This window comes from Lathyrus oleraceus, chromosome 4, assembly GCF_024323335.1.
Source record: "Lathyrus oleraceus cultivar Zhongwan6 chromosome 4, CAAS_Psat_ZW6_1.0, whole genome shotgun sequence".
Lineage (NCBI taxonomy): Eukaryota > Viridiplantae > Streptophyta > Magnoliopsida > Fabales > Fabaceae > Lathyrus > Lathyrus oleraceus.
The window spans coordinates 319074968-319080272 of NC_066582.1; positions in this window are offsets into that span (position 1 = coordinate 319074968).

A 5305-nucleotide genomic window follows, 5' to 3' on the forward strand; every position below is an offset into this window, starting at 1 on the left:
GAGATCGTAAAGTTGATGCCCTCGCTGAGAAGATTCGGGCTATGGAATGTCAGAACTCTCTCGGTTTTGATGTGACAAACATGGGGTTAGTGGAAGGCTTGAGAATCCCTTATAAGTTCAAGGCGCCGTCCTTTGACAAATACAACGGCACTTCTTGCCCTCGCACCCACGTGCAGGCATACTATCGGAAAATCTCTGCGTATACAGACGACGAAAAGATGTGGATGTACTATTTCCAAGATAGTCTATCTGGGGCTTGTTTGGACTGGTACATGGAATTGAAGAGAGATTCTATCCGATGCTGGAGAGATCTGGGCGAGGCTTTCTTGCGCCAGTATAAACATAACATGGATATGGCACCGAGTCGGACTCAGCTGCAGAGTCTTTGCCAAAAATCCAACGAAAGCTTCAAGGAGTACGCCCAGAGGTGGCGTGAACTGGCTGCAAGAGTACAACCCCCTATGCTGGAGAGGGAGTTAACCGACATGTTCATTGGTACTCTTCAAGGTGTATTTATGGACCGGATGGGGAGTTGCCCATTCGGTAGTTTCTCAGACGTGGTCATCTGTGGTGAGAGAACCGAAAGTTTGATCAAGGCCGGCAAAATTTAAGATGTGGGTTCTTCCTCGTCTTCCAAGAAACCTTTCTCTGGGGCACCTCGTCGTAGAGAGGGTGAGGCTAGTGCTGTACAACACTGAGGGAATGTGTACAGAGGAAATTAGAACAGAAATCAATACCGGCAGGTTGCTGCAGTGACCATTCCTGCACCTCCACAACGTCAACCTCCGCAACAACAACAAAGAGTTCAACAACCGCAACAACAACAACAACAACGTCAGTATCAGCCCAGGCAAAGGATGCCTGATCGACGTTTTGATCCGCTACCAATGTCATACGCCGAACTGTTACCCAAACTACTCAGGTTGGGGTTTGTAGAATTGCGTACAACGGCTCCGCCTACAGTATTGCCTTCGGGGTACGACGCCAACGTCCGTTGTGACTTTCACTCCGGGGCACCAGGGCACCATACTGAGAAATGCCGGGCTTTCCAGCACAAGGTCCAAGATTTGATCGATGCCAAGGCAATCAATTTCTCTCCTGTGCCTAACATTGTGAACAATCCTATGCCTCAGCATGGTGGGCATAGGGTGAACTGTGTCGAAGAGGAAGAAACTGAAAATCTTGTTGTCAGTGTTGATGAGATTCAGACTTCTCTACTTGTGGTAAAAGGCCGTCTGTTGAAGAGTGGTGTTCACCCGGGCTGTGATGAAGACTGCTTGGGCTGTGCAGGGACAGATAATGGGTGTGATCAGTTGCGGGCCGGTATTCAAAAGTTGATAGACGAGGGTTGTATTCAATTTTCTCGGGCTGATAATGGAGGTCGTGGGGCAGTGTCAACTGTCACGATCTACTTTAAACCGTCTGAAGGAAGAGGCCAGAGAGTTGTTAGTGCACGTGCAACGAGTGGTACTCCGGTTACCATTTCTGCACCCGTTTCCACCAGTTCTCCTACTACAATCGTTGCCCCAGTCAGAAGGGTTGATAGTCGGGCTGTTCCTTGGAGTTATAATAATGCCTACCGCAGCAACAGAAGGGTTGATAATCAGACAAGGCCAGCAAATCAAGCGCCTGTGACGATCAGTGTACCGGTTAAAACTCCTATGGTTGTGAGTCCCGTTGTGGACAACGTTGGTGGACCAGGAGGTTTTACCCGTAGTGGCCGGTTGTTTGCGCCTCAACCGTTGAGGGATGCCAATGCTGAGGCATCTGCTAGATCAAAGGGCAAACAGGCCGTGGTTGACGAGGAACCGGCTCAGAAGGAGGTGCCTGAGGGTTCATTTGAATAGGACGTGGACGAGTTTATGAAGATCATAAAGAAGAGTGATTATAAGATCGTGGATCAACTTAATCAAACTCCATCCAAAATCTCTATTCTCTCTTTGCTGTTGTGCTCTGAGGCACATCGCAACGCCTTGTTGAAGATGCTGAACATGGCGTATGTACCTCAAGAGATTTCTATCAATCAACTGGAAGGTGTAATGGCCAATGTGAGCACCAGGCATGGTGTAGGATTCACTGACCTAGACTTAACGCCTGAAGGACGTAATCATAACAAAGCCTTGCACATCACTATGGAATGCAAGGGGGCAGTGTTGTCTCACGTGTTGGTAGACACCGGGTCGTCGCTGAATGTGCTGCCTAAGCAGATTCTGAAGAAGATTGATGTTGAAGGGGTTGTGCTCACTCCTAGTGACCTTATTGTGCGCGCATTTGACGGATCCAAACGTTCTGTGTTTGGTGAAGTTACCTTGCCGGTGAAGATAGGTCCGGAGGTTTTTGATATAATCTTCTACGTGATGGACATTCAGCCCGCCTACAGTTGTTTGTTGGGGCGTCCGTGGATTCACGCAGCAGGGGCAGTCTCGTCGACTCTCCACCAAAAGCTCAAGTATGTCTGGAACGGTCAGATTGTGACCGTGTGTGGCGAAGAAGAGATTCTGGTGAGTCACCTTTCCTCGTTCAAGTATGTCGAGGTGGATGGTGAGATCCATGAAACCTTGGGCCAGGCATTTGAGACTGTGGCTCTTGAAAAGGTGGCGTACGCTGATCAGAGGAAGCCGGGTGCTTCGATTGCTTCGTACAAGCAAGCCAAGGAGGTTGTTGATTCCGGAAAAGCTGAGGGTTGGGGAAAGATGGTGGACTTGCCTGTCAAAGAAGACAAATTCGGCATTGGTTACGAGCCTCTCCAAGCAGAGCAGAGTGGTCAAGCGGTTCCGAGTACCTTTACCAGCGCTGGGCTGATGAATCATGGCGACGTCTTTGCAACCGGTAGTGAAGACTGTGATAGCGACTGTGATTTAGACAACTGGGTTCGCCCGTGTGCACCAGGGGAGTCTATCAACAACTGGACGGCTGAAGAAGTGGTCCAAGTTACTCTTCAGACAGAGTAATTTTCTTTTGTTTTTTCATTTTGCATGAAAACCCTACGTTCTGCCCAAGGCGTAGTGGTTCATTGTAGGGCCTTATCATGTTTTAATGATTATCATTAATAAAGGACGTTTTGCAATCAAATTTTGTGATCCCTGTCTTTCTATTTTTGTTTTCGTTTTTTCAAAACAATAAAAATGGCAATGTTTTTGTTTTCTGTTACTTTATTGAACTCTTTTTCTAAAACAAAACATTAAAACATGCAGAAGTGACCTTATGGCATCCACTATGAACAATCCTGTTATGGCTCAGTATGATTTTGATAATCCCATCTACCAAGCTGAAGAGGAGAGTGAGGAAGACTGTGAACTCCCCGCAGAATTGGTCAGATTGCTGAAGCAGGAGGAAAGGGTCATCCAACCTCATCAGGAGGAGTTGGAGGTTGTTAATTTGGATACTGAGGATGCCAGAAGAGAAATCAAGATTGGGGCTGCTTTGGAGGACTCTGTCAAGAGGAGGCTGATTGAAATGCTGAGAGAATGTGTGGAGATATTCGCCTGGTCATATCAAGATATGCCTGGTTTGGATACAGACATTGTGGTGCATCGACTACCCCTCAGAGAAGAGTGTCCGTCAGTCAAGCAGAAGCTTCGGAGAACGAGTCCTGATATGGCTGTCAAGATCAAGGAAGAGGTTCAGAAGCAGTGGGATGCGGGTTTTCTGGCTGTTACCAGTTATCCCCCGTGGGTGGCCAACATCGTTCCTGTGCCGAAGAAGGATGGCAAAGTCAGAATGTGTATCGATTACCGGGATTTGAACAGAGCGAGTCCAAAAGATGATTTCCCATTACCTCACATCGATGTATTGGTTGATAATACGGCTCAATCCTGGGTATTCTCTTTCATGGACGGTTTCTCGGGTTATAATCAGATTAAGATGGCGCCAGAGGACATGGAAAAGACGACATTCATTACACCTTGGGGCACTTTCTGCTATAAGGTGATGCCATTTGGGCTGAAGAATGCCGGTGCTACCTATCAGAGGGCTATGACGACTCTCTTTCATGACATGATGCACAAAGAAATTGAAGTGTACGTGGATGATATGATTGCGAAGTCGCAGACAGAAGAGGAGCACCTGGTTAATTTGCAGAAGTTGTTTGACAGACTGGTAAAGTTCAAACTGAGGCTGAATCCGAACAAGTGTACGTTTGGGGTGAGATCCGGTAAGCTTTTAGGCTTTATTGTCAGTGAGAAAGGGATTGAGGTTGATCCAGCGAAAGTCAAAGCTATTCAAGAGATGCCTGAGCCGAAAACGGAAAAGCAAGTCCGTGGGTTTTTAGGGAGGTTGAACTACATTGCAAGGTTCATATCTCACCTAACCGCCACGTGTGAACCAATTTTCAAATTGCTAAGAAAGAACCAAGCAATCAGGTGGAATGATGACTGTCAGAAAGCTTTTGACAAGATAAAGGAGTATTTGCAGAAACCTCCAATCCTGATCCCTCCAGTTCCAGGGAGACCATTGATAATGTACCTATCAGTGACCGAGAATTCAATGGGGTGTGTATTGGGACAGCATGACGAGTCTGGTCGAAAAGAGCATGCCATATACTACCTTAGCAAAAATTTTACCGACTGTGAAACAAGATATTCGCTGCTCGAGAAAACTTATTGTGCTTTGGCCTGGGCTGCTCGCCGACTGAGGTAGTATATGTTGAACCATACTACCTTATTGATTTCTAAGATGGATCCAGTAAAGTACATCTTTGAGAAGCCGGCTCTCACCGGGCGCGTGGCCCGTTGGCATATGATCTTAACAGAGTATGATATCCAGTACACGTCTCAGAAGGCCATCAAAGGTAGTGTTTTGTCAGACTATCTCGCCGAGCAACCGATAGACGACTATCAGCCTATGATGTTTGATTTCCCTGATGAAGACATCATGTATCTTAAGATGAAAGACTGCGAAGAGCCTCTTGTCGATGAGGGACCGGATCCGGATGACAAGTGGACACTGATGTTTGATGGGGCTGTGAATATGAATGGCAACGGTGTTGGGGCAGTATTGATTAATCCCAAAGGTGCACATATACCTTTCTCTGCCAGATTGACTTTTGACGTCACCAACAACGAAGCTGAGTATGAGGCTTGTATCATGGGGATAGAAGAAGCCATTGATTTGAGGATCAAAACGCTCGACATCTATGGAGATTCCGCTCTAGTGATCAATCAGGTCAATGGAGATTAGAATACGAACCAGCCGCATTTGATTTCGTATAGAGATTACAGCAGAAGAATACTGACGTTCTTCAAGAAGGTGAAGTTGTATCATGTCCCCCGGGATGAGAATCAAATGGCTGATGCCTTGGCTACTT